Here is a 9,449-nt window from a genome sequence, read left to right as displayed (position 1 = left end):
CGATGATGTCGTTGTAAGCAAAGGTCAGCCGCCCGAAGTTCAACGTTGTGTGCCCATCTCCAAACTTCTCACGTCCTTGCGGAGCAACATCCCCAGTCTTTCCAAGTTGCTGGGAACGGGATGGTTGTGGGTGTTGTCTTTCAGCTCAAAGCAAATGTCACGCTCCCTTTCCCAACTCTTTGTAGAAGAAATCGATTGTTGGAGATGGATCCATGGCCATCATGCCAAGGGTTAATACTTTGGCGCTTGCTCTGTTCACTCCGTGCAGTGACCTGATGTTGAAGTGATGCCAGGAGCAACTCACCATTTCAGAAGCCCGGATGAGGTGGGAAATGGCCCGGCAGTTTGTACTGCTCAGTGTGACACGGAGCTGCTGTGCTCATGCACTCACGTCTACCACTAAATGTTGGAGGTGTGCCAGTGAGCGAGGAATGTGCCACAGCCTCAGCGACTGATAGAAAACTGCAGCGCACAACCGACAGTAGGAAAGCGCCTCCAAACATGCAGTCAAATCTGGGCGGTTTATTGGCCGACTAAGCAAAAACGTTGAAGGAAGGCCGTCCCAAGGTGGCCGGCCGGCCGGCCGACCGAGACTGTGGTGACTCCGGCGGATAGACTCCTCGGCTGCTCTCCAGGACAGGGGCTACGTTGACTCTGGTTTCTCTTCAAAATGCACAAGTCTTTCGCCTTTTACTAAAGACTTCCGTGGAGAGGGACGTTCAAGAGTTTAAGTTATTTTTGGTGGGCTTTGCTGTAAGGCTGCGCCCTTTGAGTGTGTCAAATGTCAAGCAGCTGTCTGTCAAGGCTCAGAGGTGCACTTAGGTCAACCTTGGGGCGGAGGTGATCAGCAGCAGCAGCCTTTGTTATGCGCCCTTAAAAACATGGCACCACAACAACTGACTTGTGTGCCAAGATCTTGGGTTGGCCCCAGACACCTGTGGGCCATCGCTTCTCGGCCTTTTGGCTAAGATCAAGTGTAGTATCTGTTCTTATCAGTTTAATATCTGATATGTCCTCTATATGGGGATTAAATATTAAATGCATTTTTGAGCAGTGGGAGGTGAAAACTGGGGCTTGCTCTCTTCACTCCTTGCATTGACCTGGTATTGCAGTGCCACCAGGAACGGTGCACCATTCTCTTTTTTCTGTGAAAAGCAAAGCGAAGCTGAAACCAGAAAGACATCAACCCGTGCCTGTGCGTCAATTTAATTGCGAGCCCATGTTTCTTGTAAGGAAGCAGCAGCAGCAGCAGCAGCGTAAAAGCTTACAGCACCTGGTATTCCCAGGCGGTCTCCCATCCAAGTACTAACCCGGCCCGACCCTGCTTAGCTTCCGAGATCAGACGAGATCGGGCGTGCTCAGGGTGGTATGGCCGTAAGCCGAGGGGCTGGCGACAGAGACTGCCTTTATGGACTAGGCAAGGCCCCTGCTCGGGGAGGGGCATCTTTCTTGTAAGGAAGCAGCAGTGTAAAAGCGTGCAGCGGTGTAAAAGCTTACAGCACCTGGTATTCCCAGGCGGTCTCCCATCCAAGTACTAACCAGGCCCCACCCTGCTTGGCTTCCGAGATCAGACGAGATCGGGCGTGCTCAGGGTGGTATGGCCGTAAGCCGGGGGGTTGGGGACACAGACTGCTTTTATGGACTGGGCAAGGCCCCCTGCGCGTGGCGGGGCTCAAAAGTCAGCCTTTCGGACACACTGCACTTCAGCCTTTATCTCCACCACATGCTACACTCTAGTCCAGTATCGGGAAGCGACACCGAGATGGGCAAGCGGCTGTTGGTGCCGTCATGTCCAGTTGTTGCTGAATCTATAGGAAACGACAGCCAGGTATGCCAGTAAAAAAGGTCGAGTGTTTCCTCTCCAATGTGTGCTGGAGGTTGAAGTTGAACATAGCACAGCATTAACGAGCAACTGAGTCAAGGCATTGGCCTCTGGGATTATTCATTTCCAGCACCATCAGCCAAAGAGCTGTGTCTGGCAAGAGCCACCCGGTGTTTGGCGAGTACACCTCATACTTACCTGGCAGGGGAGATACCATGATCAAGAAGGCGGTTCACCCAGGGCGAGGCTCAGCCATTGCACTCCGGCTGTGTTGACCCCTGCAAATTCCCCAAACGTGGGAGTCTTGACTGCATAATTTTTGCTAGTGGGGTGCTGCGTCCGCGCTTTCCCCCGATGATGTCGTTGTAAGCAAAGGTCAGCCGCCCGAAGTTCAACGTTGTGTGCCCATCTCCAAACTTCTCACGTCCTTGCGGAGCAACATCCCCAGTCTTTCCAAGTTGCTGGGAACGTGATGGTTGTGGGTGTTGTCTTTCAGCTCAAAGCAAATGTCACGCTCCCTTTCCCAACTCTTTGTAGAAGAACTCGATTGTTGGAGATGGATCCATGGCCATCATGCCAAGGGTTAATACTTTGGCGCTTGCTCTGTTCACTCCGTGCAGTGACCTGATGTTGAAGTGATGCCAGGAGCAACTCACCATTTCAGAAGCCCGGATGAGGTGGGAAATGGCCCGGCAGTTTGTACTGCTCAGTGTGACACGGAGCTGCTTTGCTCATGCACTCACGTCTACCACTAAATGTTGGAGGTGTGCCAGTGAGCGAGGAATGTGCCACAGCCTCAGCGACTGATAGAAAACTGCAGCGCACAACCGACAGTAGGAAAGCGCTTCCAAACATGCAGTCAAATCTGGGCGGTTTATTGGCCGACTAAGCAAAAACGTTGAAGGAAGGTCGTCCCAAGGTGGCCGGCCGGCCGGCCGGCCGACCGAGACTGTGGTGACTCCGGCGGATAGACTCCTCTGCTGCTTTCCAGGACAGGGGCTACGTTGACTCTGGTTTCTCTTCAAAATGCACAAGTCTTTCGCCTTTTACTAAAGACTTCCGTCGAGAGGGACGTTCAAGAGTTTAAGTTATTTTTGGTGGGCTTTGCTGTAAGGCTGCGCCCTTTGAGTGTGTCAAATGTCAAGCAGCTGTCTGTCAAGGCTCAGAGGTGCACTTAGGTCAACCTTGGGGCGGAGGTGATCAGCAGCAGCAGCCTTTGTTATGCGCCCTTAAAAACATGGCACCACAACAACTGACTTGTGTGCCAAGATCTTGGGTTGGCCCCAGACACCTGTGGGCCATCGCTTCTCGGCCTTTTGGCTAAGATCAAGTGTAGTATCTGTTCTTATCAGTTTAATATCTGATATGTCCTCTATATGGGGATTAAATATTAAATGCATTTTTGAGCAGTGGGAGGTGAAAACTGGGGCTTGCTCTCTTCACTCCTTGCATTGACCTGGTATTGCAGTGCCACCAGGAACGGTGCACCATTCTCTTTTTTCTGTGAAAAGCAAAGCGAAGCTGAAACCAGAAAGACATCAACCCGTGCCTGTGCGTCAATTTAATTGCGAGCCCATGTTTCTTGTAAGGAAGCAGCAGCAGCAGCAGCGTAAAAGCTTACAGCACCTGGTATTCCTAGGCGGTCTCCCATCCAAGTACTAACCCGGCCCGACCCTGCTTAGCTTCCGAGATCAGACGAGATCGGGCGTGCTCAGGGTGGTATGGCCGTAAGCCGAGGGGATGGCGACAGAGAGTGCATTTATGGACTGGGCAAGGCCCCCCGTCGTGGAGGCATACTTTGCAAGTGAAGCAGCAGTGTAAAAGCCGCAGCTGCAAAGCTTACAGCACCTGGTATTCCCAGGCGGTCTCCCATCCAAGTACTAACCAGGCCCGACCCTGCTTGGCTTCCGAGATCAGACGAGATCGGGCGTGCTCAGGGTGGTATGGCCGTAAGCCGGGGGGTTGGGGACACAGACTGCTTTTATGGACTGGGCAAGGCCCCCTGCGCGTGGCGGGGCTCAAAAGTCAGCCTTTCGGACACACTGCACTTCAGCCTTTATCTCCACCACATGCTACACTCTAGTCCAGTATCGGGAAGCGACACCGAGATGGGCAAGCGGCTGTTGGTGCCGTCATGTCCAGTTGTTGCTGAGTCTATAGGAACCGACAGCCAGGTATGCCAGTAAAAAAGGTCGAGTGTTTCTCTCCAATGTGTGCTGGAGGTTGCTGGAACATAGCACAGCATTAACGAAAGCAACCGAGTCAAGGCATTGGCCTCCTGGGATTATCTTATTTCCAGCAACAGCCAGAGTTGTGTCTGGCAAGAGCCACCCGGTGTTTGGCGAAAGTACACACCTCTATACTTACCTGGCAGGGGAGATACCATGATCAAGAAGGCGGTTCACCCAGGGCGAGGCTCAGCCCAGCCATTGCACTCCGGCTGTGTTGACCCCTGCAAATTCCCCAAACGTGGGAGTCTTGACTGCATAATTTTTGCTAGTGGGGTGCTGCGTCCGCGCTTTCCCCCGATGATGTCGTTGTAAGCAAAGGTCAGCCGCCCGAAGTTCAACGTTGTGTGCCCATCTCCAAACTTCTCACGTCCTTGCGGAGCAACATCCCCAGTCTTTCCAAGTTGCTGGGAACGTGATGGTTGTGGGTGTTGTCTTCAGCTCAAAGCAAATGTCACGCTCCCTTTCCCAACTCTTTGTAGAAGAACTCGATTGTTGGAGATGGATCCATGGCCATCATGCCAAGGGTTAATACTTTGGCGCTTGCTCTGTTCACTCCGTGCAGTGACCTGATGTTGAAGTGATGCCAGGAGCAACTCACCATTTCAGAAGCCCGGATGAGGTGGGAAATGGCCCGGCAGTTTGTACTGCTCAGTGTGACACGGAGCTGCTTTGCTCATGCACTCACGTCTACCACTAAATGTTGGAGGTGCGCCAGTGAGCGAGGAATGTGCCACAGCCTCAGCGACTGATAGAAAACTGCAGCGCACAACCGACAGTAGGAAAGCGCTTCCAAACATGCAGTCAAATCTGGGCGGTTTATTGGCCGACTAAGCAAAACCGTTGAAGGAAGGCCGTCCCAAGGTGGCCGGCCGGCCGGCCGACCGAGACTGTGGTGACTCCGGCGGATAGACTCCTCGGCCGCTCTCCAGGACAGGGGCTACGTTGACTCTGGTTTCTCTTCAAAATGCACAAGTCTTTCGCCTTTTACTAAAGACTTCCGTGGAGAGGGACGTTCAAGAGTTTAAGTTATTTTTGGTGGGCTTTGCTGTAAGGCTGCGCCCTTTGAGTGTGTCAAATGTCAAGAAGCTGTCTGTCAAGGCTCAGAGGTGCACTTAGGTCAACCTTGGGGCGGAGGTGAGCAGCAGCAGCCGCCTTTGTTATGCGCCCTTAAAAACATGGCACCACAACAACTGACTTGTGTGCCAAGATCTTGGGTTGGCCCCAGACACCTGTGGGCCATCGCCGCCTTGGCTAAGATCAAGTGTAGTATCTGTTCTTATCAGTTTAATATCTGATATGTCCCTCTATATGGGGATTAAATATTAAATGCATTTTGAGCAGTGGGAGGTGAAAACTCAGCTTGCTCTTCAATTTTTGCATTGACCTTACACAGTGCCACCAGGAACGGTGCACCATTCTCTTTTTTTCTGTGAAAAGCAAAGCGAAGTTGAAACCAGAAAGACATCAACCCGCGGCTCAAAGGCCAATTTAATCTGCGAAATGTTTGTAAGGAAGCAGCAGCGGCAAGTAAAGCTTACAGCACCTGGTATTCCCAGGCGGTCTCCCATCCAAGTACTAACCCGGCCCGACCATGCTTAGCTTCCGAGATCAGACGAGATCGGGCGTGCTCAGGGTGGTGTGGCCGTAAGCCGAGGGGCTGGCGACAGAGAGTGCCTTTTATGGACTAGGCAAGGCCCCTGCTCGTGGAGGGGCATGTTTCTTGTAAGGAAGCAGCAGTGTAAAAGCGTGCAGCGGTGTAAAAGCTTACAGCACCTGGTAATCCCAGGCGGTCTCCCATCCAAGTACTAACCAGGCCCGACCCTGCTTGGCTTCCGAGATCAGACGAGATCGGGCCTGCTCAGGGTGGTATGGCCGTAAGCCGGGGGGTTAGGACACAGACTGCTGGCGGACTGGGTAAGGCCCCGCGCGGGCGGGCTCAAAAGTCAGCCTTCGACACACTGCACTTTTCAGCCTTTATCTCCACCACATGCTACCTCTAGTCCAGCATCGGAAGCCATTAATCGGTAAGTACGCTGTTGGTGGCCATGTCCAGTTGTTGCTGAATCTATAGGAAACGACAGCCAGGTATGCCAGTAAAAAAGGTCGCGGGTTTCCTCTCCAATGTGTGCTGGAGGTTGAAGTTGAACATAGCACAGCATTAACGAGCAACTGAGTCAAGGCATTGGCCTCTGGGATTATTCATTTCCAGCACCATCAGCCAAAGAGCTGCGTCTGGCAAGAGCCACCCGGTGTTTGGCGAGTACACCTCATACTTACCTGGCAGGGGAGATACCATGATCAAGAAGGCGGTTCACCCAGGGCGCGGCTCAGCCATTGCACTCCGGCTGTGTTGACCCCTGCAAATTCCCCAAACGTGGGAGTCTTGACTGCATAATTTTTGCTAGTGGGGCGCTGCGTCCGCGCTTTCCCCCGATGATGTCGTTGTAAGCAAAGGTCAGCCGCCCGAAGTTCAACGTTGTGTGCCCATCTCCAAACTTCTCACGTACTTGCGGCGCAACATCCCCAGTCTTTCCAAGTTGCTGGGAACGTGATGGTTGTGGGTGTTGTCTTTTAGCTCAAAGCAAATGTCACGCTCCCTTTCCCAACTCTTTGTAGAAGAACTCGATTGTTTGGGATGGATTCATGGCCATCATGCCAAGGGTTAATACTTTGGCGCTTGCTCTGTTCACTCCGTGCAGTGACCTGATGTTGAAGTGATGCCAGGAGCAACTCACCATTTCAGAAGCCCGGATGAGGTGGGAAATGGCCCGGCAGTTTGTACCGCTCAGTGTGACACGGAGCTGCTTTGCTCATGCACTCACGTCTACCACTAAATGTTGGAGGTGCGCCAGTGAGCGAGGAATGTGCCACAGCCTCAGCGACTGATAGAAAACTGCAGCGCACAACCGACAGTAGGAAAGCGCTTCCAAACATGCAGTCAAATCTGGGCGGTTTATTGGCCGACTAAGCAAAAACGTTGAAGGAAGGACGGCCCAAGGTGGCCGGCCGGCCGGCCGGCCGACCGAGACTGTGGTGACTCCGGCGGATAGACTCCTCGGCTGCTCTCCAGGACAGGGGCTACGTTGACTCTGGTTTCTCTTCAAAATGCACAAGTCTTTCGCCTTTTACTAAAGACTTCCGTGGAGAGGGACGTTCAAGAGTTTAAGTTATTTTGGTGGGCTTTGCTGTAAGGCTGCGCCCTTTGAGTGTGTCAAATGTCAAGCAGCTGTCTGTCAAGGCTCAGAGGTGCACTTAGGTCAACCTTGGGGCGGAGGTGATCAGCAGCAGCAGCCTTTGTTATGCGCCCTTAAAAACATGGCACCACAACAACTGACGTGTGTGCCAAGATCTTGGGTTGGCCCCAGACACCTGTGGGCCATCGCTTCTCGGCCTTTTGGCTAAGATCAAGTGTAGTATCTGTTCTTATCAGTTTAATATCTGATATGTCCTCTATATGGGGATTAAATATTAAATGCATTTTTGAGCAGTGGAGGTGAAAACTGGGGCTTGCTCTCTTCACTCCTTGCATTGACCTGGTATTGCAGTGCCACCAGGAACGGTGCACCATTCTCTTTTTTCTGTGAAAAGCAAAGCGAAGCTGAAACCAGAAAGCCATCAACCCGTGCCTGTGCGTCAATTTAATTGCGCAGCCCATGTTTTGTGGCGAAGCAGCAGCAGCAAAACAGCAGCAGCAAAGCTACAGCACCTGGTATTCCCAGGCGGCCTCTACTCAAGTATTTCACCGCCCGCATTCCCTGGCTGTATCTCGGTGAGGACTGACGAATCGGCGTGCTCAGGGTGGTATGGCCGCAGTTTCCAGGGCTGGCGACAGAGAGTGCCTTTTACGGACCAGGTGCGCCCCTGCTCGGAGGGGCATGTTTCTTGTAAGGAAGCAGCAGTGTAAAAGCGTGCAGCGGTGTAAAAGCTTACAGCACCTGGTATTCCCAGGCTGTCTCGCATCCAAGTACTAACCAGGCCCGACCCTGCTTGGCTTCCGAGATCAGATGAGATCGGGCGTGCTCAGGGTGGTATGGCTGCAAGCCGGGGGGTTGGGGACACAGACTGCTTTTATGGACTGGGCAAGGCCCCCTGCGCGTGGCGGGGCTCAAAAGTCAGCCTTTCGGACACACTGCACTTCAGCCTTTATCTCCACCACATGCTACACTCTAGTCCAGTATCGGGAAGCGACACCGAGATGGGCAAGCGGCTGTTGGTGCCGTCATGTCCAGTTGTTGCTGAATCTATAGGAAACGACAGCCAGGTATGCCAGTAAAAAAGGTCGAGTGTTTCCTCTCCAATGTGTGCCGGAGGTTGAAGTTGAACATAGCACAGCATTAACAAGCAACTGAGTCAAGGCATTGGCCTCTGGGATTATTCATTTCCAGCACCATCAGCCAAAGAGCTGTGGCTGGCAAGAGCCACCCGGTGGTTGGCGAGTACACCTCATACTTACCTGGCAGGGGAGATACCATGATCAAGAAGGCGGTTCACCCAGGGCGAGGCTCAGCCATTGCACTCCGGCTGTGTTGACCCCTGCAAATTCCCCAACCGTGGGAGTCTTGACTGCATATTTTTTGCTAGTGGGGTGCTGCGTCCGCGCTTTCCCCCGATGATGTCGTTGTAAGCAAAGGTCAGCCGCCCGAAGTTCAACGTTGTGTGCCCATCTCCAAACTTCTCACGTCCTTGTGGAGCAACATCCCCAGTCTTTCCAAGTTGCTGGGAACGTGATGGTTGTGGGTGTTGTCTTTCAGCTCAAAGCAAATGTCACGCTCCCTTTCCCAACTCTTTGTAGAATAACTCGATTGTTGGAGATGGATCCATGTCCATCATGCCAAGGGTTAATACTTTGGCGCTTGCTCTGTTCACTCCGTGCAGTGACCTGATGTTGAAGTGATGCCAGGAGCAACTCACCATTTCAGAAGCCCGGATGAGGTGGGAAATGGCCCGGCAGTTTGTACTGCTCAGTGTGACACGGAGCTGCTTTGCTCATGCACTCACATCTACCACCAAATGTTGGAGGTGTGCCAGTGAGCGAGGAATGTGCCACAGCCTCAGCGACTGATAGAAAACTGCAGCGCACAACCGACAGTAGGAAAGCGCTTCCAAACATGCAGTCAAATCTGGGTGGTTTATTGGCCGACTAAGCAAAAACGTTGAAGGAAGGCCGTCCCAAGGGGGCCGGCCGGCCGGCCGGCCGACCGAGACTGTGGTGACTCCGGCGGATAGACTCCTCGGCTGCTCTCCAGGACAGGGGCTACGTTGACTCTGGTTTCTCTTCAAAATGCACAAGTCTTTCGCCTTTTACTAAAGACTTCCGTGGAGAGGGACGTTCAAGAGTTTAAGTTATTTTTGGTGGGCTTTGCTGTAAGGCTGCGCCCTTTGAGTGTGTCAAATGT

The 9,449-nt window shown here is 52.8% G+C and overlaps 20 non-coding genes across 20 annotated transcripts; 13 read left to right on the top strand and 7 right to left on the bottom strand.

Moving 5' to 3' along the window:
- Positions 1–649: 649 nt before the first annotated feature.
- Positions 650–762, top strand: LOC122763607. The gene has a single exon (XR_006359240.1). It is a non-coding gene; the product is annotated as a U5 spliceosomal RNA (small nuclear RNA).
- Positions 763–944: 182 nt separating this feature from the next.
- On the top strand, positions 945–1,137 carry LOC122763602. The gene has a single exon (XR_006359235.1). It is a non-coding gene; the product is annotated as a U2 spliceosomal RNA (small nuclear RNA).
- A 124-nt stretch (positions 1,138–1,261) lies between these two features.
- Positions 1,262–1,380, bottom strand: LOC122763592. Its single transcript, XR_006359226.1, has one exon. It is a non-coding gene; the product is annotated as a 5S ribosomal RNA (ribosomal RNA).
- Positions 1,381–1,490: 110 nt separating this feature from the next.
- Positions 1,491–1,609, bottom strand: LOC122763611. Its single transcript, XR_006359244.1, has one exon. It is a non-coding gene; the product is annotated as a 5S ribosomal RNA (ribosomal RNA).
- Positions 1,610–2,012: 403 nt separating this feature from the next.
- On the top strand, positions 2,013–2,176 carry LOC122763595. Its single transcript, XR_006359229.1, has one exon. It is a non-coding gene; the product is annotated as a U1 spliceosomal RNA (small nuclear RNA).
- Positions 2,177–2,827: 651 nt separating this feature from the next.
- Positions 2,828–2,940, top strand: LOC122763609. The gene has a single exon (XR_006359242.1). It is a non-coding gene; the product is annotated as a U5 spliceosomal RNA (small nuclear RNA).
- A 182-nt stretch (positions 2,941–3,122) lies between these two features.
- On the top strand, positions 3,123–3,315 carry LOC122763601. Its single transcript, XR_006359234.1, has one exon. It is a non-coding gene; the product is annotated as a U2 spliceosomal RNA (small nuclear RNA).
- A 121-nt stretch (positions 3,316–3,436) lies between these two features.
- LOC122763604 lies at positions 3,437–3,555 on the bottom strand. Its single transcript, XR_006359237.1, has one exon. It is a non-coding gene; the product is annotated as a 5S ribosomal RNA (ribosomal RNA).
- A 103-nt stretch (positions 3,556–3,658) lies between these two features.
- Positions 3,659–3,777, bottom strand: LOC122763610. Its single transcript, XR_006359243.1, has one exon. It is a non-coding gene; the product is annotated as a 5S ribosomal RNA (ribosomal RNA).
- Positions 3,778–4,181: 404 nt separating this feature from the next.
- LOC122763599 lies at positions 4,182–4,350 on the top strand. Its single transcript, XR_006359232.1, has one exon. It is a non-coding gene; the product is annotated as a U1 spliceosomal RNA (small nuclear RNA).
- Positions 4,351–4,996: 646 nt separating this feature from the next.
- On the top strand, positions 4,997–5,109 carry LOC122763606. Its single transcript, XR_006359239.1, has one exon. It is a non-coding gene; the product is annotated as a U5 spliceosomal RNA (small nuclear RNA).
- A 180-nt stretch (positions 5,110–5,289) lies between these two features.
- On the top strand, positions 5,290–5,471 carry LOC122763603. Its single transcript, XR_006359236.1, has one exon. It is a non-coding gene; the product is annotated as a U2 spliceosomal RNA (small nuclear RNA).
- Positions 5,472–5,584: 113 nt separating this feature from the next.
- On the bottom strand, positions 5,585–5,703 carry LOC122763613. Its single transcript, XR_006359245.1, has one exon. It is a non-coding gene; the product is annotated as a 5S ribosomal RNA (ribosomal RNA).
- Positions 5,704–5,814: 111 nt separating this feature from the next.
- On the bottom strand, positions 5,815–5,933 carry LOC122763593. Its single transcript, XR_006359227.1, has one exon. It is a non-coding gene; the product is annotated as a 5S ribosomal RNA (ribosomal RNA).
- A 389-nt stretch (positions 5,934–6,322) lies between these two features.
- LOC122763597 lies at positions 6,323–6,486 on the top strand. Its single transcript, XR_006359230.1, has one exon. It is a non-coding gene; the product is annotated as a U1 spliceosomal RNA (small nuclear RNA).
- Positions 6,487–7,137: 651 nt separating this feature from the next.
- LOC122763608 lies at positions 7,138–7,248 on the top strand. Its single transcript, XR_006359241.1, has one exon. It is a non-coding gene; the product is annotated as a U5 spliceosomal RNA (small nuclear RNA).
- Positions 7,249–7,431: 183 nt separating this feature from the next.
- On the top strand, positions 7,432–7,623 carry LOC122763600. Its single transcript, XR_006359233.1, has one exon. It is a non-coding gene; the product is annotated as a U2 spliceosomal RNA (small nuclear RNA).
- A 353-nt stretch (positions 7,624–7,976) lies between these two features.
- On the bottom strand, positions 7,977–8,095 carry LOC122763594. The gene has a single exon (XR_006359228.1). It is a non-coding gene; the product is annotated as a 5S ribosomal RNA (ribosomal RNA).
- A 403-nt stretch (positions 8,096–8,498) lies between these two features.
- On the top strand, positions 8,499–8,662 carry LOC122763598. The gene has a single exon (XR_006359231.1). It is a non-coding gene; the product is annotated as a U1 spliceosomal RNA (small nuclear RNA).
- A 651-nt stretch (positions 8,663–9,313) lies between these two features.
- LOC122763605 lies at positions 9,314–9,426 on the top strand. The gene has a single exon (XR_006359238.1). It is a non-coding gene; the product is annotated as a U5 spliceosomal RNA (small nuclear RNA).
- The last annotated feature ends 23 nt before the right edge of the window (positions 9,427–9,449 follow it).

Source organism: Solea senegalensis, unplaced genomic scaffold, assembly GCF_019176455.1.
Source record: "Solea senegalensis isolate Sse05_10M unplaced genomic scaffold, IFAPA_SoseM_1 scf7180000016964, whole genome shotgun sequence".
In the NCBI taxonomy this organism is placed as follows: domain Eukaryota; kingdom Metazoa; phylum Chordata; class Actinopteri; order Pleuronectiformes; family Soleidae; genus Solea; species Solea senegalensis.
This window is presented reverse-complemented; position numbering and strand designations above follow the sequence as displayed.